Genomic DNA, 26,438 nt, shown 5'->3' with positions numbered 1-26,438 from the left:
CTTTGGAGTTTCTTTCTCTAGAAATATCATCTGGATGAATAAAACTAAGATTATTTGATCCAAACACTGAGTTAAAACACTAATCACTTAGTTGATTTAGCTTCATCAAATAGTTATTTAAAAAATTGCCAAACATCATTTCAGTCTGTCAGTGGTGCAGATTTGATGTTTTCGTTTCATGTACACTAAAACCTATACATTATTCCACGGGTTAAGGGTAAAAGACATGTTAATAAAGATTTAAAGATTCAAAATTGTACATATTAAAGCTGCATAACACAATCGTGGATGTCTCCCGATACCACCAAACAAAAAACGATTAATTAGTCCTGCAGCCCAAGAAAAGAAAGTGAGAGTCAGGTGACAAGATAGTTTCAAGAACAAGTATATTAAAAAAAACATTATGACATAAAGTATCTATACAAATATTTGCAATTATTTTCACTGGTATTTAATTTTCAACATTAACATCAACTTACAACAAGGAAAACTTAAGGTAAACCCCTTAACCTGACTCTTAGATAAGTTAATGTTATGAGGGAAAGATAAAGAAAATGTGCCGTGGTATATTTGTGGTTAAAATGTGTCAATTATCTAATCACGGTGACCAAGTAATTATATCAATTAACTAAAATATTTTACCCAGAGCTCCATACCACTTTCATGTCTGTGTATTATGTGTAAAGGCTGGGCAAGGGTAGCTTATCATACAAACAGACAGCCTGACTCCATACTAACAATGAGCCAAGCGGCATCTCCAACTACTGACTTGTGTTTACTGTTTCTCTATCCTGCTAATATCAGGTTAGCCATACATTTACAAACAATATGCTAATCTATTTTTTTGTATGTTGAATAAAACTGTTGTTCCTCTAGTCGGTTTATCTCTCATATCCAGAAAAAGCCAAACACTCTTCACCGGACTCGAATTCCTCCTGTGTTTGATCGGTAATATTTCTGTTTCAGTCACTCTTGAGCTCAGGCAATTTAAAGTGTCAGGCAAGCACAACAAAATCACTGTCAGTGCCATATAATTATTGAGAAGAAAATAAAGAAATAATTAAATGTGAGTCAGTTACACAAGCTCATTAAAGCTTATGGTATCCACTCTATTTTCCTTTTGGTTTGAATGAGACAAAGAGAGAACAATATCCCATTAAAGGCTGTTTCCACATCCTATTCATTTGAATTGGTAGTGAAGTGTCAGTGTTTTTCTGTGGATTAAAGTCTGATAGCACTCACAGGAAGAATGATTCCCCCCGTTTGAAGACTTGTGAATACACACAAGGCAAGACAGACAGTGAGAGGCAGAGGAGAACAGACAGAAAGAGAGACTGAGTGAGAACAGATGAGTGGGAAATATAATGGAAGAATGCTTCTAATGCACTGTCTGTAGAGGGTGAATTAGGAGGCAAATGGTGTGATTATTGTGTGATGTGGTAGTGGTAGTGGCGGTGATGGTGGGATCTTGCCAGCCCCAGGATGCAGATAGAAACCACCAGGGGTACAGAAGGGGAGCAGGCAATTGTGATTTATGGGTAGCAGCGGGCTGATAAGGCAGCTCCCTTCATTTAATGCCTTATCGGCTGCGTTAAAGAAAGGCCACAATTTGCAGCATTCTTAAAAGCCCCAGATGTGACTAATCTCTGCAACCTTCCGCACAATCTGTCTCAGGAAAAAAACTATAGATCACTCACTTGTCTTACTGATCTCAGCCTCTTCTCCCTTTAGCATAACCACGGAAACGTGATGGAGAAAAATGTGCGTTTCAGCTCTGAAATAATATGGTAAAGCTGTACAAATAATAAATAAAAATTTAAAAAAATAACACTGCAACACTTAAACCATTAAACTAGAACTTTAATACGAAAAAAATAAATGTTTTTATAATAATTTGCAGATGCACATTATAGATGCTGAAAGAAAATGTGCCTGAATTATGTTTTATATAAGAAGCGTTCAACGTATCAGCACAGATGCAATGCCCTTATGAGCTGCTGTCATTTGTTGACATATGTGCGTACTCAGCTCGGTCGATACGATGCCTGAGAGGAGCTCCCGTGTTGTGGAGAGGCTGGTATTTTGATGGTCGTGACTGTATTAGCCAGTCCAGATGACTGCCTGGCTGTTAGCAGCTGCCTTATTTGTGCTATCAGGTGTTCATGAAGAGTGCCGATCATGTCAGGTCCCAGTTATGTGCAGCTCTTCATTCGTGAGACCTGGGATGTTGACTGGTTTTTGTTCTGTGAGGTCGCTGTGGTCTGCTCTTAGGTCCACCAGCCACATGTTGTTGATGTTGCGTGACATTCTCTTATGTTGATCATGGCTTTTTGGTCATAGTATGCAAAAACTTGTAGATTCAACCTAAACATAATAGGGCACACAAGATTGTCTCAGTCTCCTCTGAATGGATTAAACTTCCAAAAAAACATTTTTCCATGCAAATGGAAACCACGACTTGGTCATAAAACTGCATAAAAACTGCAGTGAAGTTCATGCAAAACTTAAAAACTCAAATGAAATAAAGTTAAATGAAATCATCACTCAGTCCACACACAGAAAACAGAAACTTCTGCTACTTTGTCAACTTCCTGCTTTCACTGTCAGGATGCAGTTCCCAGTGTCGTGCTTCATACACCCACCATCTACTCTGACCTCCACCCTATAATTCATGTCATATGAAAATATAGAACTTTGTCCACTTAAAAAAGGACAAGCAAATTAGAATGCAGATAAAATTTTTGGGCAACAGAAAAAATGGTATCTTTAAAAGTGTGCAGAAGAAAAGAAGCAAAACTTCACTTGAGTGGATTAAATATTCTCCTCTAATTCACTGCATGCAGACACTTTATGATTGAATTTCTATTGCAGACTCACACACACACACACACATACACATCTCCAGTGTCAGTTGTCTCACCAATGTTCTACCAATAAAATGGAAACTCGACATAGCGGCTGATCAATACTAATCACAGAAATAATTACTCACCAGAGCTTAGTATGTTATTGATTTTTAAGGCAGTCGTTTGCATTACTGTCATATCTGATCCTAATAATCTTAAAGGAGTTTTTTCCCCTTCAAGTTTAAGGTCCTTAGTCACGTTGTGTATAATGTATGAATGTCATTGCAAGGTCTAATCAATGCATACTGATGTCTTGAACAGCAGCTATAGTGACTTCTATAAGCAGCCGTATGCTTTTAATGTTTGAACTGCGCATGAATAACATTGCTGTAGATTAACAGTGTCATCTAGGGGAAACTTATTTATACAAGAGAGCAGGTAAGTATTGATCAGTTTGGTCAATACGGCAAATAAACAATACAGACTTTTTCCTGAGCAGTCTCAAATTAACCGGACTAGCCAAAAGAGGCGCCCCCACACTGGTCTGCACTTGTTTTTTCACAGATCAAACTGTGATTTACCATCAGGCTCAGTAAACTGTGGAGTTCTCTTAATAGTTGTGTGCAAATAGGCTGAAGGAACTGAAGCAGTGTTCATCTTCAGGTCACTGATGTGCAACGTGACATTGCCTGGTAATCCCTCCCGTGCCGTCATTCACCTCTGCGGTTAGCACAAGCGGCGACAATCCTCCAAATCTATGGGATTTTTGACTTTAAAACGCTTCTCTTTCTTTAAATTAAGTGCATATATTAATTTGTTCATATGCCTCACTGTGTTCTACAAGTGTAATTAGTCTGGGATACTCAGCAGTAGATTTTTTTCCCCTCCTTCATTCTTAAGTATTCATGAAAGCCAGTGATCTGACAAATGGAATTTTTCAGCACGGTAGCATCTTGCATCTCAAACCTTATTCCAACAGATAATCCTGTTTAAATATCCAGCCTGGTTTACACAGCCCAGGTAGGGAAAGATCTGCAAATTGCTTTTAAACACTTGGACATGCATACTTATGCACGTGTTTAACCTTCTTCTGTCACATACCTACATATAATGAATGCAACACAAACAAAAGTGCACATCTACGTTGGTTTGTGATCAGTTCCTATAGGAAAACAAACAGAAAGGATGCTTGCTGTATTTCCTGTTCCATTTGGGGCTCGGCTTCCACCTGACCTCCGCGCTTCTGTTATATGGAATGTCCTACAAGCTAACAGTATCTGCCCCTGGGCTGCTGCAGCCTTGACTTTGCTGTGTTAGTCTATTCTCAGTTCGCCAGACTAATTCATCACGAGCACGCCGCTAACACCAAGGTCGCTCTCATAATGAGGCGGGTCAGCGTGATAAAAGGTAAAGCTCTGATTGGATCGCAGCAAAGGGCCCAAAGACGACCACCTTACAGGTTCACATTTACCCTTCAACCTCTGCGACTTAACTTAACATGTCCCTGTTGCTGTTACACATACAGTGCACCACCCACCGCAGCGCTGGCAGCCTGCGTATTGTTTACTCTCCTCTCTTTGTTGTCACGGTCCATTGGGGAACATCCTACAAGTGAACTGGCATTTGACGGGGGTCTGTATGATGTGGGAGGAGGAGGGGGAGGCGGCAGCCCAGTGCGCTGGGAGTCACCTATTTCCTCGGGAGGCAGGGCCTTTTGGTCTGCTGGTCCGCGCTGCGTGTTTCCTGCCCCCTCCTCTGTCTCTGTCTCCCTGTGTTTCCCCACCGCTCCAGCCCGCCTGCACGCCTGACAGACAGACAGATGCTATCTGGCGTGCATCTCCAGCTCTGGGCCTCTATCACTCTCCACAAACAGCCCATTGCTTCCACACAGGCTGCAAATTTCGCCTGCCTCTCTCCCTTTAGATAAGGGCCAATATCAGTGACAGAACATATTTTATGTATGAAATGTAGCTCACAACAAGCAGTCAAGCATTAGGTTTGTTTAAATAGATGATCCTTATCGGCATTCTTTCAACACAGAGTTTTGACATTGTTCTCTGTTTATTTTTCTTTGCACACAATTCTTTTTGCGCTATCTAGCCACACAATTGGCTTTTAGAGAGGCTCCTGTCCAGGGGTTGAATTCATTGCTATTTTAATTATAGCCGCTCAGTGCAGCAGGACCGACTGAGTGAGGAATATTTCCTGCCCGACTGCAGTTGTAGTTCTTCTTCCTAAACCCATCCAGTCAACATTCCAGCGGATTATTTGCCAGGGATTTCTCTTGTCAGAGAAGCGACACTTTTCCCCCTACTGTTGGCTGTTGTTAGCATCAGATATTGGATGATTTCCATTTAGTGCTTAGGTTATGCTTGTCAGTTTGTGCCCAGCATTTTTGTAATGATGGAAATAAGATCTCACATATGCCATGAGTCGAGCTGACATAATAGTTTGGTTTTGGCTTGTGTGAGTGTGTGTGTATGCCTGCATGTTTGAACTGCAACAACAAAAAGATATGTATTTATGTGTTGCAATGAAATAAACTCTATAATAATTATTACTGTTTCTAAAATTCCCAAACATGTCATAAATTATAATGTACAGTGGGGCATCTTTTCTTTTTTATTATTATGTCTCAAGCTTTACCTTGTCATAACAAGCCCTGCCCTCGTACATCCTTTTGGGTTGTCCCCTCTAAACACCCCCCCTAAAAAAGAGCAAAGCCTCACCCCCAACGGCACACACAGAATGGTGGGGGGGGGGGGGGGGGGGGGGCATGCAGGTCATTACCATAACAAGCTGGCGTGTTTCTGAAGATACACTTGTTCAGAATAGACGGGGGCAAGAGGGGGGCAGGCCGGGGTGGCAGCGCAGGCCCAGTTTATTTCAATAACAACAGCCAGACACAAGGCCTATCTAGTTGGACTTTGAATGAAACACTTGGGCTCCGATGGAGCGATAAGACACAGATGCTAAAAAAGGAGGACTGCTGGAACGGCCCCTTGACCCTCGCCTTGCTTGTTTTCATGGAGCAAATGAACGTGGTAAATACTGGTAAAAATGGCATATAGTTTAATGAACTGGTTCATGGTTCATGAACTGGTTCATCCTTTAAGCTCAATCTATTAACATAGGAAAATAGTATTAATATCAAGTTAAAAATATTTTTAAGCTACATCCTCTCCACCAATATAGCTTTGTGTAAACCTGAATTGTTAATTACAGAGCAATCATTTTCACATGAATGGCTGTGTTTACTGTGGGGCAACTGATCTATCCCTGGGGAGGACGATGTCAAGTGCTTTACACATAAACAGATGTGTACCCCTCACTCCCACAACCCGTTTCTTTTTTCCCCCTTTTTTTTTTACACTCAGGTAATCCTTGAGGTTAAATCTGAGCTAAACTCAACAGTGAAAAAGAACCAGCGTTTTATTATTTGTACAGATAGAGCTCGCACACTTAGATTTAGAAGGCGATGTCCTAAATCTCAGCTTGATTTCCTATGTTAACTGTGGCTTAGCTGTGGCTGGGCTGGATGCAGGAGAGCCTGTTGAGAGTTAGTGGAGTAGTTGTAAATATGTGGTAACACTTTCAGTGGTAATCCTCCTGCACAAAGAATTGCCAGAGATTATGGACCGGTTGTCTGACAGAGAGAATCCTCCGGCACAATGAAATTCCTATGGCTGCTGAGATTTGGAGAGGGCACAATGCTGTACTGCTCGGCTCGCCGGTAATGTGAGGGCAAGCTTCTCCCTCGATGGAGAGCTAAGAAGCAAATATAGCATAAAGTGCATAGTAAGTAAACAGGGGGTGGCTAAAAATATAGCATTATAGCTGGGAATGGTGGCAGGAAAACGGTGTTTGAATTTTTTATTTTCCCCAAGTAAGATGGCAGTTGCGGTCCACTTCACCGGGACAATCTGACCTGGGCCTGTCTTCCCCTGTTGATACCGCCGACCATCTGTGCTGACCCGAGCCGAGAAAGACGTGAGAACCGGCAGCCTCCTCCACCTCCTCCTCCTCCGAGTGCTACACAATCGCCCTCGCTGACACATTTTGAGTGGGGTTTAAGGAAGTGAAGTGAAGAGAGAGTGTGAGGGAGCGAGAAACCCCACCACAGCCCCGAGGATGAATAGAAGATAGAAGCCGTTTCATTTCAAAATCGGCCTCTGCACTTGGCTGAACCTACAATAAAAGTTGATAATTGAGAAGTGAAAGAGTAGGATCAATATGACTGTGAAAAAAAAAATGGAGGCTTGGGCTTATGTTTAATGCAGTTTAACTGATATTTAATATTTTCTGCTTTCTCTCTCTTCTTCTCCTTTTGTCCACATTAAAATACTTCAAAAAGAATTCTAATAAAGTGGAAATTAAAAGGAGCGTAGATTGGGGTTGGAAAGAGAGGCCTCTAATCCCGCTATCTCTTAATAATTCAAAGTCTCTTTTATTTTCTGAATAAAAAGCGGAATTAATCTGGCACTGTGAAGCTGTCCTCTCTTCTCACTGTTTAAATAAATCCCCGTTCGTACATTAGACGCGAGGAGGCCGGCTCTGGCTCCTCGCCAAGCTCTGTGTCAATTCCCTCCTGCCTCCTTCCTTTCTCTCCCAGCCCCTCTTTATTCCCTTTCTTTTGCTTTCTGCCAGGGAGGGACCTGTGAGAGAAGCCATGCCACCAGAGAGCTGCTATCTCCAGAACCTGCTCAGCACACAGGCCTATCACAGGCAGCTAAGACCACTTAGCTCAGGCCGCCAAAAGGCACCCTTATGAAACTTTACCCAGATATTAGGGCACTGTGAAGCCAAAAGATATATTACAAAGGCATTGTGTAAGGCAGTGACCATTTATAGTATTTATATAAGGCTGCCCCAGCTGTCAGAAGAAGCAGAGTTACTATTTTGGAGAAAAAGCGAGGTGAACATTTTATCATTTCAGCCCAAGGAAAACTGAGAATTTTGATTGTGCCTGTAATAAATACAGAAGAGAACAGAGTCATTTCTAATAATGAATTATATCATTATTTGCTTTGTTTCACTCAAGATTTAGTCAGTGTTTCTGTACAAGAGACAATTTCAACAATTCAACAATAAGTCCACTCCACAAATGGATGGCTAAGTCACTCAGCTTTTCATGAGACAAAAGACGAGCCTTTGAAAACTGACACCATGAAATAAAAGGAGCTTAGGCTCCGAGAGCAAAAGCGAGTGAACGCAGCAGACGGAGGAGTGGGGATATAGAAACAGGCCCGAGCATGAGCACAAGGGCCTGCAGGCTCCTTGATTAGCGCTGCCCTCTCTATCAGTTTGCAGGCTGTCTTCAGAAACCTCTTGGCAGCAGGCCCCCCCCTCCTCCCCGTGTCCGTGAACTCCTCTTCTGGCGGTGCTGCAGGGTAGGAAGCTGATACAGTCGACACGCCGGCACTCTCTGCATCCCAATGATGCATCTGTAGAGATGAGCGCTGAGGCTGTCCTTGCTCTGATAGACGCCTTTTGTGGTACTCTAGAATCTAAGATCCTCGGCTCGATCCTGGATCAGCCTTCCCTCTCTCCCCTCTGTGGTCAGAGATTTATGGCATCGCTTTCCCACTCTGTCTTCCTCGCTCTCTGCATACGCTCCGGCTCAAACTGCCCACACTTCCAATTGTGACGATACTTTCCTCCGAGACTCCGGCTGAAAGACAGACAATGGCTTTAGACTCTTTGCTTTTTCTTCGGCAGACATTCATCCGGCAAGATGCGCCGTTTGAAAAGCACACCCGTGTCAACCAATTGGCTGTTTATGATTTAACAATATGCTGGAAAATATCAGTATCTTCTCAAGGTGAAGCCTTGGACTTGTGCACCCTATAACCAATACACACATCTAATTTATGTGTTGAAAACACGTTGATTTTGTGAGGCTGTTGGAAATGAGATTGACATGCCCGGTTCTAGGGCCAAGCCTTTCTAAAACCCAACACGATTTTTTTTTTAACTGCTATATTGCTCCTTGCAGAAATCTCTACTTTATATGTTATCAAATGATAAAAAAAAATATCAAGAGAAGGAAATAGAGGAGGCCCAGAGGGAAAGTGTAAAGGTGTGTCTTAAGTTCCCTGAAGGCAACAAAAAGTCATTTTCACTGAGGTGCGTGCTATTTTTATTTATATACCTCCTTTGCTCTGTTTCTTCATACATACTGTTTGTGGGGCTATCATTATACCAGACAGAAAGGTGGGGGTAAAAACCATTTGCATTAGCATCACTGTCTGACTCCAGGCACTAAGCAATGATACTTTATTCCATACCATTCAGAGAGGCCATTATCACTCTCCCCCCTCTGTCCCCTCTTCCAACAGGGAACTCACACACACACACGTACTCGCAATTACACAACGCGCCGCGCACACCATTCCCATCCAACGCTATCACGGATAGCATCTCCCACAACACTGGCACAGAGGTACAGGACGGGTGAGGGAAGTGGAGGGGAGGGACATTTCCGGAGGGGGGTCCTGGCATGTAATTGTCCTGGTGAGCACTCAATAGCACCTTAAACCAAGCAGGCAATCTACAAAGCTGTGCAGTGAAGGAGGGAAATGCCCCGTGGCTATGGGGACCCTAATAGGAACTTCTTTCTCACAGAGATAAATGGAGAAAGTTCCTTTTATTTATCGGTAGCTGCTGTTTGGGACTGGGGCTATCAAAGCGCAGCAGTGCTATTTATCCCTCCAAAAAGGATTCGTCCGACACAGGGCTGAGGGCGAAAAAGGGAAAGAGAAGGCTAAGGAGGGGGGCGACCACTGGAAATTGGCAGAAACAGAAGGTCGAACTGTTTATCTTTTTATTCCCATGTCTCTCGCTCTCCTTCATTCTTCTCCAACTGTCCTCTCTCGGTTTACCTGTTGTGGTAAGATACACAGCTGCAATAAAAAACTCTTTTGGTAGCTGTTACTGTATGGAAAGCAGACAGGTTTACGGCCACAGAAATTCAGTCAGAGATCAAACCGGCAGGGTTATTCCAATATATTACAGCCAAGGTGAGCAAATAATTAGTTTTCACTCTTCAGATGATGGAAGTTGCAGTGACAGTCAAATTCAAGAGTAAATGAACAAAAAGCTCCACGCCATCCATATCAGGCCAACTCCACTGCTTTGATAGTGAGTATAACATCCTAATGCATATGTTAGGTTATCAAATAAGTGGGCCCTCAAGCGTCAGTCACCTAATTCACTGAAACAACAGTGAGTGAAATATCACACCCCGAGTGCTTGTCCCTTCTGTGTCCTGAGCATTGCATGGAGAATAGCTCCACTGAGAGGCATTCGCTCTGCCGTGGATGAGTGAGCATTGTTCAACAAACGCCTGTCAGCACTCGTGACCCTGCATACATATTCTGTACTGTGCACACAATGCAAAGGGAAGTAAGAGTGTGCTTAGTATAAAGCCTGTTACTGAAAATGCCAGCTAAACACAATAACAGCAAAGCAATGACGCATTCAGGAACAACTGAAGTATCCAATAGTTCGACTGTTTCTTATCTTAACTTCCACAATATCTCAAATATCTCTCAAAACGATGTCCTAAAAAATTTGTTTATTGAACAGTTTCGTAAAAGTATTAACTGCAAGTAAACAATGCACGATTTAACCAAAAATCATTGAATCATCTCAGCACACCCACCCGTGCAACCTGACCGGGCAGCCAGAGAAATTCGCCCCCTTAGCGATGCTGGCGCTTCTCCCTCTATAGCCTGTGGCGATAAATCTATGCAAGCTTTGACTGATCAGCAGTTTCGAATAAACTTAGTAGAGTTTTTATCAAGAGTTTAATCGTTTATGAATGTGCAATGAGTGACTATTTCTATATTGAGATCATAAGGACAAAAGGAGACTTTTTTTTGAACATGTTAATCTAGAAGCTTTGCAATGTCAGGAAACAAAACAGGAAAACTTGAACATTTACGACTTTAGCCTGGTTTTTTAAATGCTGTCACGATAGTTTTAAATGATCTACACAGGCAACACAACTGTGCTTGTAGTGATGATATTGAATGTCCGCATCAACTTCAGCAGTCACATTTGTTAAATGCTAACAGCTGGTAAACAGTGCAACAGTGCTAACAAATGTCTGTGAAGGTTCTCAGTCATCCAGGTCATTGTAGTGGCTTCTTTCACTCCTCTTTGAAAGAGGAGTGAAAGAAGCCATTTATGTCCACTGTGAGTGACCATCTTTGAACAGAGGCGGTGGTTTACGACATAAACTGTCTGCCATCTATAATCCAGTTTTGAGATCCCTTCCCAGACGCCTTAACACCCACTGACGTCAGGAAATCACACGATAGGGTGGGGCTAGGTTTCACAATGAGCTCACCCGAAACCCTGACTGATTGTGACCCACACCCGTTTTCACACCTTGGCTCATGTGATAAAGTAGAGGATGATCAGGGGGTCCTTTTGTCCCTCTTTGGGGGGATACTCCCACGGGGTTTAAATCTGGGACTCTCCACCATTTGACCCTAGAACTGAAGAAGCTTCTCGGATGAGAGATGAAACGTCTTCAAGCAACTTAAAGAAGTCCAGACACTTTTCTTTCCAAGCTCCTTAGAGTGCTAACAAATGTTAATAAGCAGCTAAAAAAATGCTAACTGTAGTTCTGTAGCACGTTACACAGTCTAGCTTCTTTGTATCGGAATAGTCGCCCCCTGCTGGTCTTTAGAAACAATGCTATTTTATAACCTTGAGGCTACGTCCATCTTTTGTACACTGTGTTCCACACACACTCTTTTCTAAAATTATCTTGACAGTTTGAATATGTCATGTACAACCACTCTGTTCCCTGTATTAAAGGCAGGTTATATTCATAGCACCCACCTGATTATATCAAAACATATCTGAAAAAAAACTAAAACAAAACAAAATACTATTAAATAATACAACTTCTATTTTGACTTAAAGGCCATTTTATAAATTCTGTAAAAGAACCCACAACTTACCGCTTAGTTCGGTCTCTCGCTCTGTTAAGCTAGCATTGCCTAGTGTATCTTCTGAAGTATGAAAAACGTAGCAATTTATCGCAATATTGTGTATGTACATTTCTGTTGTGGTTAGAAACCCTTACAAAGACACAAATTCTAGACAATCTAACATTTTTATAACAAAAAAGCATCTAAAGCAGACATTATTTGGAAGTCACCTTATGACAGCGATCGATCACCAAACTGATCTGAAATTAAAGTCATCGCTTGTCATTAACATCAGTCTCTTCTCCAGCAAGTGTCCTGGCAAAAGAAGCTCAATTGATGGCTCTCTTTGAAGCCAAGTGTGGTTTAGGAGGTGAAGGAGGACTGGGCAAACCACACACTGGTGATGAATGACTTCACTGATCCATTACTGTCTATTTTAGTCCAGTAATCCAAGTAGGAATGCCCACATCAAAGGCTGGCTCATTCCTAAGAGGAATTCCCCTCATACTTGGACATGCAAATGAGCAGGGTCTCCTCCAGGCCCCCACACCTGATTGAGGCGTGCAACGCTATTGCCAACGACGTGCCATGGGAATTACATACCAAGGGATGGCATCCAATTGGACCAAACTCTCCCTAAGCAATTTGCTTTGGCATTATTCACTGGCATAGTCAGGCATGGCAGCACTTCCTTTATTTCACGGCCATGCCGCAAGATTTCTGGCTGGACCTTGCTTGGAAGCCATATTATGGCTGAGAAAGGAGGAAAAGAGGGATTTGGTTTTTACAAAAGAATAGCACATGGATCTGTGTCAGTGTCTCTGCTCGTTCAGGTTTTGGGGGACGATTCACTTGTTGCCTGAGCTTATGATGAGATGTTCATGATTCTCCTGCTGCTACTGATCCTATTTGAACAAAAACAATTGTCGCTGCTCCGAGTTAAAGCTGCCAAACAAGTTTTTACTTCCATGAAACAAAAGGAACATAAATGTGGAAATCTACAGCTGCTGATACAATGCTAATTCATTTATCTGATTCCACGGTTGAAAACAACAAAATCTGGGCGTGACACAAATACGGTGCATGGGAGAAAGAAATGTAAATATGGAAGTAACCAGACTTGGCCACCTCCAAGTTTTAGTGATTATATTGTCCCACAAAGAGAAGGTGGGATTTTACTGCTGCACTGCAGACAGGACTGAGTGCAACAACATGAAGGTCACTTGGCTCCCTGGACAACCCCTGCCAGTAAAATGGCAAGGGAACAAGGGAAGAATAATAGATATTTCAATGAGTAATTCTTAGCTGAAAAGTGAATTTATGTACATGCAGATGAGGAGAAGAAAAACGGGTCAGTGACTGCAATGGACCCTGGCTGGGGGAGCAGGAGCACAGGTTTAATTCCTGCTCAGCCATGCATTCGCCAGCCAGAACAGCAGACGGCCACTCTCGCTGTGTCTATAGTCGGGGACTGAGGGTCTCTGTACATCGGGGTCACAGGGTGGAAGTCCTCTTCCCTTGTAGATAATGAGATAGCAAATGCCCGGCCCTTTTTCTTGGAGGGTTCTGATACGAGGCTCCGATGCCTCTGCGAGTTCACGCTTTAGCGGGTCTTGCTCGTGCGCCCCAACCATAATTAATTTGTTTTAATTGCCTTGCTGCTCTGGTCGCTGTCCCAACATTATTTCTCCACTCTCTGCAGAGTTAACGCTTAAAAAAATCTCTCTGATCAGTCAGCAATGGGACCGCAGGAACAGTGAGCCTTTTGTGTCCCGAACAAAGTAGACAAAACAACCACAACGTGGGCTTTTGTGCTGTCATCACAGGAATAATGTTTATTACTTTTAGAAAAGAAAGGACAGTGTCATCCAATTAATATTAATGTATTGCAGCATTTAATGTGTTGAATGGTTTCAGCGGTAGTTACCAGGAAACGCCATAGAAATATATTTAACTTGTTCGAAATGACAATATTTAGTATTCATGTAAGTTAATGTTATTCTCAGGCTTTGATCTTTCTCTACCTCTCACTACGTCTCAGGGCACTGAGATTGAATTATCAACACTAATAAATAACCAATTTCTTCTTATTTGGGGCATCACATGTTAAATTTTTATAAATGAACTTCAAATAAGGTTTGAACCCTTTGCTGGGAATCAGCTGTAAAGAGCAATTGAATTTTAGGGAGCTCATTACGCATCTCATTACATTCAATCGGGGTCATTTTAAAAGACAGGCAAGTCACATGTGAGCATACCCCTATGTTTCTTTAATGTTATAATAATTTGGGATGTGCCTGTATTTTATTCTGCAATTCATCTATGCATATGTCATGTGTATTATTGAGCAACGACTGCTGATTGAGCTATTCAAATAAGAGTTAAATAAAAAATTCACTAGCAATTACGGAATTAAATAGATATTTACACTACAAAATGGAATATTATCTGTCTCTCTCTCTTTTTATATATAATATAATAAGAAAAAATCATGTTTTTTATACTGTGTTTACATCCGATGTTCTATTTTAAAGAAATATATTTAAACAAGCAAGAATAAAGTACTTGGTGTCATCTGGTTTCTTTAAAAAATTCAAAATCTCCAGTAATGGAGATAAAACATCACATAATTAAACTTCATATTAACAGGTTAAAGTACAGTATATCTAAGCAATTTAAATAACGAGTAAAAGAGGAGATAATTTAATTTAAAATGAATTGTAATGTCTAAAGTTTGCCCGCTGGTTGGCACAAAAGTGAAATTTCTATGTGTTTAGTGGTGCAAGCATTACAAACTCAAATGATCAAAGTGACACATGGACGAGTGGCTACATTTCATTGCAGGTGAGTGAGAAATGATGGTGTAATGTCAATGAACACGACTTTTAAAGAAATGCTTGGGATTTAGATTTTTTCTATTATGATCTAACCTTAACACCTTGTTCTTTGGCAAAATGCCCTTCTTCCTTTTTCCACTAGGCTTCCCCACCCAGAAAGCCCTGCTTGGCAGATTTGTGCCTTTCTTGTGCTCCTTTCATAGAGCAGAGAATGCAGCTGAAAGGCAGGGCAGGCTTCCTCGCTGCCCCGGGACCAGTCCAAATTGTAATCCTATTCCTCTGTTTATCAAAAAGAGGGAGAGAGCAGAGAGAGGGAGGCATTGAGCTGACAGCTTGATTGTGATGCTCCTGTCTGATAACTCAGCTAACCTTATCCATCTATTTCACCTCAACCTTGCAGCCATGTCCCCAACCCCCTTCCACCTGCTTCATCCTCTATCCTGTGAGAGCTGCACACATACACAAACAGACACACACAGGCTTACCTTTTTGCGCACACTCCCTTTCCCTCCGTCTCTCTTTTTCTCTCTCTCGTTCCCGTAATACACACACACAAATAATCACTGCACACCTCTGACCCCTTTATCGAGTGTCGGTGTTAATCCTCATCTCTCTGCTCAATGCAGAGCACAATCACAGAGACCCGCAGGACCTGCAGTTAGCGCTGTGGTTAAGTAGCCCACGGTGAAGAAGTCTGTGATAAAGGTGGCACAAAGGGTCAGTAGCTGCTAGGAGCATGGGCCTGAGACCAGACTGGCCACGGCCTTGAGATGGGACAAAGAGGCGGGGTGCAGAGGACTCCCAGAGAAGAGGAGGGATTGAAGAGGAAGTGCAGGACAAAAGGAGAATGTGCATGGCAAGGGTTCAGCTAATACACTGGGATAAGATGTACCTCATGTTCATAAAAAGCTGTCTTCAGTATCTGAAGTTGTTTATGAAAGTGTTGAATGTTTTAAAGGACGGGTTCTTAGAGACTGACACCGTAGGAAAAAATAGCTTTTAAGAAATACGTTCTTACATTTTTTAAAGCCAATCATCAAATGCTCACAGAATTAGCTATTAATTCCTGTTTGAAACAGATGTGGATAAAACCGATCGGATTTGTTTAGATGAAACCTATTCTGCTCATTTCCAGCTCCATATTTTAATGCCTGGACTCCATTAGAGTAGCTCTGCATGATTCAAAGTTGAAAATAATTCTTTTTCATCTTGTATTAAGAAATAGTGCCAACTTTTATTCTGATTGGCTGTCCTTTAAAACTCTGTGACATCATACAGAATTAAGAGGAGAAAAAAAACAGCATGAAATTGAGCACTTAAGATTTTGGATTGGGGTTATTTGTGCATAGACTGACCTTAGTATAAGAAACTTTGGTCATGTTCAACATAAAGACATTAAAGAAAATAACAAAAGCTGAATAGATCCACTACAAAGCCGAAGATAATAAAAAAAAAATGATTAAAGGAGGTGTGTTTTTCCTATACATGACTTTACATGACTGAGAAATATACTACCACACCAGAGTATTACTCTTCATACCAAAGAAAGAAAATCTATATGTATATTAATCACACATGTATGGCACACCTTGTCATTGTATCTGACCTTACTTAGACTTCACAGGTTTTATTTCCTTTGCTCCTGCTAGCATTCATTTATGCCTACAAGATGGTTAAATGGGCTAAACTACAATTAAAAGTTCCTGTTACACTTGCCTCCGTCACCTGTTCCTGCAGCTCCCCCTCTGCATTAGTGGAGTTGAAGTAGCATGTACATTAGTCAGCCTGGCAGCCATCACATGTCAGCCAACTTAACAAATGTTTTGTAATTAATATCATCTAATTACTGTATAATGAAAAATTACACACTTCCTACTAAATTAAAGATTTTTTTTTACATTGATGGACTGTAGAGTGTTGATAAGTAACATATTTAAATTGAAGCCATTTGCTGGTTTTATGTTAACATCCAGCCACTGTGGTTCAGTAAATCAATCAAGCACAGCACAGGTAGCTTTAATGGTATTTTCCAATGTTCACAAAACATTCATCTTCCCCTCTCATTCCACTGTGGCCTGCGCTGGGGATTGTCCTTGGGACACCCATATGACACGCAGCGACACGCAGCCAGTGCAGAAACACTGGCAGACGCGTGCTCGCACAAACACACAAGCCTGAGCTCACACACTCTAGACAGCTTCACTGTCAGAGATAAATGATGCCTGACACTGTGGCCTGGAGAAATGGGCCGAATGAGCAGCAGTGAGATGAAGATACTTCTCACAAAGGTTCCCTGAGCCAAACAAGTAGTGTCCCCGGGAAACCCGGACGCTGACTTCTGTTGCTCGAGGGCCACGTGTCACTCAAAACATCCTCCAAACAGCCACTCTGAAAGCTGACCAACTTTATCACCCAGGCACAAACTTGTAGATTGACAACTTAATGGCAGGATATGTTCCGCCTAAACTGATGCCTTCATTCAAATACAAATCAGGAACTGTGCATTTTATTCCACGTTAATAGACTTATTACTGCACGTCTCTGATATTCATGAATAATTTTTTATGCTCAATTGTCAGGGCCGATGCATGCTTTTGATTCTTCTGTTGACAAAGACTAATGTGAGTTCAAGATGATACAGAGGACTTTTAATGTGATGTCTGTCTTTTGTGCAGAGAAACAATAACAGCTGTAGCTCAGGGGCTTCTCGGTGTTGTGGGAGCCCCAGACACACACAGGAAGGGAAGGATACACAATGTTCAGAGACTTCCTATCCCCTTTAGGACGATCGGATCAGTCAGTCAGACGGCCCCTCCACGGGCCCCGAGGTCAAGGGCCATGCCAGTCAGACAAGACAACAGAATGTCTCCGTCTCTAAGTGCTCATTGATTGTGTAAAAATGTACGCTAGAAAACTGTTCAAAACCATGTCGCAAAAGCCTTATCACATAATGAAGAAAGAAAGAAGGAAAGAAAGAAAGAACTAAAGCGAGAAAGAAAGAAAGAAAAGACTAAAATATCTATAAAACTGCTCCAAGTGTCTATACTAAAAATATCCACAGAGGGAGGGGGGAATTTAAAAAAAAGTGAAAGTGTGAAAGAAAAAGGAAACAGGCCTTTTACAACTTTGAAGAGAAAGAGGCTGTGGAGTGAACAGCAGAAAATATTTACTCAGGGAATTAGTTCAGGATCATTGTGTGCGTGCAGAGCTTTAGTTCCCTGGCTCCATTTCAAGGCCCAAGTGGCTCAACTGGAGCTCCCTCCAGGGCAGGCCTAATTATCACAGGGCTAGGGCCATTAAAATGCTTAACTAACCTCGTTTCTCCAAAACGCACAGATTAACGCCAGCCTCCAGCAAAGTGTCGGGAATAACCCCGCTGCCTAATACCCTCTTTGATTTTTTTTTCTCTAGTGTGGAGAGGCGAGGCGGAGGACTGGTGTGGTAATAGTTCTGGATGGATAAGAATGCTGAAAGTTAAGGTCCCATCATGCCATCACTACTCCATAAACGCTGCAGAGGTTATACTGTATGCCCTGCATTATGAAGCACAGGTATTACTAAGAAGTGTACCTGAGGCTGTCTGTCATTATTCTGTTTAAACAACAACTCGTACTGCTTATATCTTATAGTCAGTGTCATGCAAAGAAAGTGCTTTTCTGCTCAGTATTAAAAATAAAAAATACAGATACTTAGAGTACAAATTAAGGGATGATGTGCATATTTTTAACAACATTATTACACTCTTATCATGCTGTTCGTATTTATTCATTCTGCTGGTTCGTTGTACTGATTGTGCTCTTATCCAAACTCATTCTAGGGAAAGAAATGTTAATAATTATTAAAAGAAAATTGTGCTCTACAAGCCCTGAAGGGCTAGTGGACAAGTTAAATGCTAAAACGCTACAAAAACAACTCAATTATTTTCCTTTTTCTGAACAATGACGTTATCTGAATCCAACAATGTTTTTTATATGTATATATGTGTTAAGAGACGCACTTATGATGCTGCTACTGAATCGTGCTGACAATCCCACTGGGCCAAAAAAAGGCATGTTTGGATCGTGGATCAATTCATTTTATCCATGCAGCTAATAATTCACTCTGATTTTCTTTTGAAAAGGTATGAAAAGCTCTCCGAGCTAACTGCTGGCTGCAGACAGATCAACACAAGTCATACAACCACAGACTGTTGTTTAATAACTGTCTGCAGACCATTTGTAATCATATAAAGGAGTGTTTTGTGGGTCAGTGCAATGAATTTCTGGAAGTTCACCAGAGTTGAACTGAACACAAAGAAACCTGTGTGAATACACATAACCACTGACAGCAAATCCACTGACTTCATGTGACTTTGCAATAACCAGCCATGATACACTAAAGTGAAATACAGCTATTATTAACATTGTTCATTATACAATTGTTTGCATGCTATTAGACATCAAACTGATCAAATTTACACTTTTGACTTCTGAAGAAGTGTCCTAAAACCTATAAATGCTGCTAAAAATATACATATGCACATTTGTATCTGTGGGCAAATTACATGTTTAAGTTTTAACTGATTGGAGTATCTGTGTGCTGTCATTTCAAACCTCTCATCCCAATGTTAAAACCCGGATCTCTGACCAATATTCAAAACATACATGAAGCTTGGAAAAAGCTGTCTGAAATGCTAATACAGATGATTAAAAAACAAACCTGCACAATGTGATAAACACAAGCACATTAATAGCTAGTTTACTTGTATTCCTCATAAATGACTTGTATAAAAGCAAGACCAGTGTTAGAGTCAAAACTAAGATGCTAAAGTGAATGTTGACAGTCATTGAGAGTCTTTGAGATCGTACAGTGCTGCGAGTCATGGCTTTCTTTTTTTTTGTCTTTCAAAGGAAACCTGGTTAAAGGCATTCAAAGAACACTGAAATGACAATATGAACACAACAATAATAAAAGCAACACAAACAGACCAAGTATTGTGTCACACAGCACAACAGAGCACAGCAAGCAAGCAATTAAAAGATACATATTTGATGTCCCAAGTGAATACCCAAATAAAAAAAGAGACAAAAACACAGGACTAATTTTCAAATGCTTCAAAGCTGACTCGAATTTAAAATTTAAAAAAAAGAAATAATCAGCTCAGGCACTTCCAGGCCAGTACTGACGTTACATCTTTACAGAGGCGCCCGTCAACCGTAACGAGGTTCTGCAGGGGGACGTTTAGACTTAGATGGCTGCAGGCTCATGGCTAAGAGCAAGAAATTTAGAAATAAAACTCAGATCGAAGCAGTGATGCTGAAGCATAATAATACAAACTCATCCTGAATCCATCCATGTACTGCAAAACACGTTTATCTACAGTATCCACCATATACTTATGAGCTCTTAGAAAGTGTCTTAACAGCACACTTTACTTGAGCAGGCAGCCCAAGTATAATAGCAGTCAAGCATCTAAATCAAGTACATTTGTGACTCATTTTAGCATATTCTTGATTGTTTTATCCATCCGAGAACATCAACATCAATTAGTCAGTTTACTAGTGAACAATCCCCTTCATTTTATTCTGAAAGCTTAGTCAGTTGTAACTCACTAGCCTGGGTCCTTTCTGTGTCATGTTCCCCTCTACTTTCACCGCTGTAGAGTTCCATTCACTTCTCCAGAAAGACACCTGTACTTGGACAAACTTCAGCTCCACAATTGTGAACCAGAGCCCGCAGCAGGTGGAGAACTAGTTTAAGTGTAGCTTTACTGAACTCATCGACATTGCACAGCAGAAAAACATCACCAGCTGTCTTTGACAGTGCAGATGGAGTGCGTCCACACAGTTGAAAGACAACTGATCCTCTGTTTATCTTTACAAAATACGGAGTATTAACTAATAATCCATTAAAAAATGTGGCTGCTTCTCTTTTCACAAAACATACAAACTAATTGATGATTTTATTCCTTACAACTTTGAACCCATCAATTACAAACTCTTATAGATTTAGCCATCTTCCTAATTTGTCACTTTCTCCAAAGAGTCTGCTAGTTTTGCATTTTTTTTTCTGAAAAATACAAAGTGTAATACAGAATGTAGAATTTTTCTAAGGGCTACTACACTGTCACTGGAAAAATGTGCAGTTCAAGTGTGCTTCATCTGAAGTACTTATTCTGAGTTACACTTAGCGGACTCAGGCAAACCTCGTTAGAATATATCAACTCTATCCAACATACATATCATCAAGTAAGCTAATTTCATTGTTAACGGTTTACAATATTGTATTGAGTTGAATGACCCAGGTTGTGATCTCATACGAAAACATTGGTAAGCAGTGCCACTGACCTCCAGCTCCCTGCATCATCATCAATGAAAGAAGAGTTCATACTCTGCACACAAAAAGTAGCACGTAGCTCCTATTTAAGTCTTTTCAGTTGGTTTTGATCAAAGCTCCCTGTTCATTCAAATAAACCAGCAATGACACACTACAGATAGAAAAGCTGCTTCCATGCTTTATAACCACACTTTCCATAACTGAAGAAAGCATGAGGACATTGGCACAGGAGTTGATAAGTAGTAGAGCACGACACGAACATGATACGCTCATCTTTAACCTGTGAATAAAGAACTTACCACATACTACACGTCTTAGAAACAAGACGTGCCCTTGTTTTTAAAATAAACCGGCAAAAAGCACAGTTAATGCAACTTGCTGTATCTATGGCTTAACAAATCTGTTTTGAGCACAATATTCAAAAACAGAGCATGTATCGAACAGGAAACGAGGTCATTTGTATGCACTGTGCCGTATAATGAATATAATTAATCTTGGCAATAAGACCCCGCGCCTATACAGATGCCGATCATGTTTTAGCACTGCTCGAAATGAATTTGTTGTGCTACCCACTTTGTCTTTCAGGCATTGAGGAGACATGAATGAAGTGTCTGATAGCAGGATCACGGTCTTTGTTCACGATAACACGAGGATTCACTGGTTCATTTAAACAACTGTCTAAAAATCAGTGCAATAAAGCTTGATTGTTTTTCAAAAAGCTGTCTTCTTCTTCTTTTTTAAATAAGCGGGGTTTCTTAATCATAAGGGAATCAAATTAAATTAAAATCCAATCTGGATGACTGGAACGATGAGGTTTATCCTCACATCCCACTGTTTTGTCTTAACCCATTGCCCTCTTTTCTATAACCATATCATTTCACTTTTGTTTTGCTTGTATGTGCATATTTTCTAATTTATTGAAATCTATTTTTTTGTCAAAATTACCAAATATTCTTGCTGTTTAGTGCATTATAGGCAGTTTCTTTAAATTGTCCTTTCACAATAACACATTTACAGTCTCTTTCTCTATTTTCTTACTTTGCAGGTGTTTAATTGTTTTGTTTGTTACCGTTCCTTTCTAATCATATGTCACATTATACATTATTCTACCACGCTGTATAAACACACTTTTATAAGCAACAACAGCTGGCGTCTGCCTTCAGGGAACCATCATGCAATTGCAGCTGTGTGGTTGTGCACTGAGAAGACAGTTGGAGAAAACATTGCTCATGTAATTAGGAAGCAGACGGAAACTGGTAGCCAAGTCAACTGGCGCTCACAAATGCTTCCAACTCAAGCACTGTGAGAGAACCTTATGTCACCAACATTAGTATTTTTAGCTCATGTCGCTGATACTTAACTGCTATTTTTACACCTTAATTAGAACACAAAAAGTTTATTTACAATGGAAAAGACTTGCAAGATCCACAGGGCATGTACCTCAGAGAGTCTGTGTTACATACAAATCTTTTAGAAATGCAGAATAATGATACTTTAGCCAATTGTACACTGTAATATCCTAGAAATTATTTCTTATTGAATTATTTTGACCTCACTTTACTTACAAGTTTCATGCAAATCCACAGATTTCTCTGGTATATACTTATTTCAGCATGACGCTGCGCTAAACAATCCAGTCGTTAAGTCTGAAGTCACTAGCCGTGTCTGGGCCTAAACTCCGCTGCAGGTCCATATATCAAACGATCACTATGGCATTACTGAGAGTTGAAAAACTGTCTAATGTCTTTCATCTTTAATAAAATGATCAGCGTTCTGCTCTACCAGGTGTAACAATTGAGTTTAACATCCAGGCATCCATGAAAACGGAATTTATGACATTTAACGGAGTTAGAAGTTAGCAGGAAGTTAGCTCGCTAGCTTCTATCAAAATACAATATAGCATGTCCTGACTGCGGGGTTTTGGAAACAAATTAAAACGTACAGCTCTGTTATCACTTCCAACATAAATGAAGACAGAAAACTAAACAGCAGTGACGTTTGTAGGGTTACTGAAGTTTGGCTAGCTGGTATATAATGATGTGCTACGTGATCGCTAGCGACACAGCTATGTTAGCATAATATAAACAAGCTAACTTTTTTTCCACTCGATAAAAGTTAACGTGAGTGTTCTCGGTGGTCAGGAACAAATGTAATCGCATGGCAGGATGCTGTAAATCAGCGGTGTCAAACTCAAATACACAGCGGGCCAAAATTCAAAACTGGAACAAAGTCGCGGGCTAACGTTAATATTTATTGAAAAAAAAATCTTCCTCTAGATATAAGAATGAATCTTTTCTTATGGACTCAAACAAGTTTTGCTGAAAAACTGAATATGGAACAAGCAAAGCTTAATACTAAACAATATATATATTAGCTGTATAATACCAGTAGGCCAGCTCTAATAGTAATTTGGTATGGCTTCGCGGGCCAAATGCTGTAAATGGACCAAACTTCAGCCAGGAGAACAACTGAGATAATCCATCCATAATACGAGGTTAGTCATTCATATACTGCTGCATGGGCTGGGCTATAGTTACATCCTAAGGTTTTAAAAACTAAGCTTAAATAAATGATTAGCGGTAATAAAAGCCGAGGGAGGTCAACAGTGATCACTGACTGTTTTAGGAGCTTTTTGAGATCAAATAGAAGAAAATACATAACATTAAACATGTTAACAACACAAAAGCCATATTAAACGCAGACTACTTTAGGCCCGGAAGTAGGATTCGTCACGTCATCACTTAACGACCGGATACAGATGATGCTGCAACATCACCTCTTGTTGTATCTATTTATAGTGTTATAATCAGAGGTGGGAAATAATTTGTTGAGCATTTATTTGACTATTTATTTTTCTGACAACTTTTTTACTTCCTATATCTGTACTTTCCTACATCCTTACAAACCAGGCTCATTACTTTTAGTCTAATGTATTTGAGGGGAATTATTATTTCCCATCACTGCGTGCCTTAAAACATCAAACTAAATGGAGGGAACAATAACACATAAAAGAGAATCCTATTGTTTTATCTATCACCGGGGCCTAACAAATACAAAGAGATGAAAGGGAAAAAAATATGTAATTTATGCATCTATAGCACATTTGTAGCACTATACTCAGGGGGTAAAGTGGGCTGGAACAAACAGCCTTTTTGGTGCAAATGTCCATAAGTTGTGCTCGCGGTACTTCAGCATCTAGCTAGTGCTACTGAAGAGGAGTGAGCATAAAGGGAGTAATGTTTCTTAAGTGGCAGGTAATTTTAAATGCAACGTTTCTATCAGCTCAACAAATATCAGCAAACACACAAACTGTGTGCAGTTTGTCACACAGTGTGTCGCTAGCAAAAGGTACACCTGCTGTATTTCCCAACAACAGAAAAGAGTGAGAGATAACTTCACTCAGAGATGGAGAAAGATGTAAGAAAGACAGGACGGGAGAGGAAAAAGAGAGGTTATATTTAAAGGTAAGGACTGCTCAGTGGCATTTTTTTAAAAATCAGATACTGGATCTGAACTTGGGTTTTTTCATTTTGTGAAACGGCCTTGTGAAAACAAACTGACATACTGACTTTGTGTTATTCAAATACTGGCAGTTTAGAGCAGGACAGATTACCTTAATGTACTGAATTTACAGGAAAGCCTTGTGTTGGACTGCAGTTCATGGCCAGCGTTAGGCTACAGTAGAGATTAATTTGACTTTAAGCTGATGATGCTTAGATTCATTCAATGAATTAAGTCTTTATACCAACTGTATACTGTCTAGTATAAGGACAGTATAAATGGTATCCTGTCAATCTAAGGGTTAGCGATAAAGCGTTTGCTTACATCGCGTTGAATTAATTTGTGAAAATCCACAAAGAGCAGTAAACCTCAGAGCCATAAAAGCACCAGCACGGGTCAGCTGATTGCCGCCTCTACAGAAAAGAAAAAATCTACTGGAGCTCACATCAGAAATTATTGTGAGTTGTGATTCTTTTCCCAATGTTGGGCTACTGCAACTGAGATTACAGCTTCCCCACCTGCCATATCCTACTTAAACCCCCCACTGTAATGGCAATACAAAGAAAGTTTATATTCCTGTGTGTTAATATTATTGTATTTATATATCAGTATATTAATATAGCACAAAGTTCAGTTAGCTTTGCACAAAAGAAGCTTGTATGAATGTATTTCAAAGAGCTACTTTTTACTGTCTTACTTTGAGTACAATTCAGAGCGTGTACTTTTTCACTTTTACTTGAGTGAAGAAGTTGAATCAGTACTTGAACTTTTACCAGATTGTTTTTAAGTGCCTGACTTGCACTCTTGCCACCTCTGCATATAGTCCTCTTCATTTTGTTACTAAATTACCTACCAGGAGGATGAGGGATGTCGCTTGTGGAGATTTTTAATATTTCCTCTCACATGTCACCATTTAGTAGCATTTTTCTGATCTGTGTAGAGCAATATTTTATATTATGCTGAAATATCTGCTCTAAAGTGATCGGAAGAACTGTGAACCCCACTGATGTACACACAGTTTTATTGAGACAAACATATGATTCTTTAAATTCTGATGTTATTATTTATTTCATGCTTTTAAAAAATTGTGTGCCTGTTACTGAAGTACAGTAGTCTCCTTTTTCGCCCTTTTGTCAGTTTCACAGACTCATAACCCTTTGTGCCTCTCACCTACTCTATGCTAATGGTAATGCTTGGATTGAAGGAAAATACAGCCCAGTTTGCCTGAATTTAAAAGGCGTGAGCATTGCTAATTATTGTAGCTATTCCACAAATAATCCTTTTAGTGATTTTTTGCTTCAGAAAAAGGGAGAAAAATGTGGTAGTAAATAAATAAAAAAGCAAATAAATAGAGGCTGATTTGAATGCAGCGTCAGGGGAGATGTAGTGCAAAGGCGCGATAATAGCTAAGCTAGCTTATAACATCTTTGTTTTCACTGAGCACTGTGCTGTGGTCTCTGGGGCCACAAGAGGATTTTTGGCAAAGCCGTTCTTCTCAAGGTCCACACTTTGCAAACACTCAAGGAGGCTTCTCTGCGCTATCACTGAATCAGGATCCTCTCACACTCTCATGGCACAGGAGGTGGAGGAGGCTAGTCATATTCATCGACTTTCCCCATGGACGAACGTTAGGGTATCCGACACTTGGGGAAGGCTGAATGGGAAAAAAAAAAACAAAGAAGCCAAATAGTAGTCTTTTTAGGAAGATTAGTTCCACATTTTCAGGCCCTGAATGACGCGCTGCATCCTGGATATTATTCTGCTCCACAAGCAAATAGCACTTGCTGCTAAGATGTTGAGAATTTATTGTGATTTCTTACATCCGCAGTGAATTTATTGTTGTTTCTCAGAATTCCATTCTGCCTTCGTTTTGACACAAATAAATGACTTTGGGACCTTGAAGGTTTAATTTGAAATAGCACATGTCTTGCAGTCGAGACACCGAAGTGAAACAACTGCTTTTCTGCTGGTAACCAGACTTGAGGTGACACTTC

General features: G+C 40.5%; 1 long non-coding RNA gene across 1 annotated transcript in view; it reads right to left on the bottom strand.

Annotated features, from left to right (window-relative positions):
• Positions 1-7,904: 7,904 nt before the first annotated feature.
• Positions 7,905-26,438, bottom strand: part of LOC147301453 (uncharacterized) — a 118,974-nt gene continuing 100,440 nt past the window's right edge. The window contains exon 3 of the long non-coding RNA XR_015127080.1: positions 7,905-8,517. This is a non-coding gene — a long non-coding RNA (uncharacterized LOC147301453). The remainder of the gene's footprint in view (positions 8,518-26,438) is intronic.

This window comes from Aulonocara sp. 'chitande type north' Nkhata Bay, linkage group LG23 (assembly GCF_057382095.1).
Source record: "Aulonocara sp. 'chitande type north' Nkhata Bay isolate Kocher_YH1m ecotype deep benthic linkage group LG23, A_spYH_male_GT1.1, whole genome shotgun sequence".
Lineage (NCBI taxonomy): Eukaryota > Metazoa > Chordata > Actinopteri > Cichliformes > Cichlidae > Aulonocara > Aulonocara sp. 'chitande type north' Nkhata Bay.
Note: the sequence above shows the minus strand (reverse complement) of the source record. Positions and strands in the feature narration are given on the sequence as shown.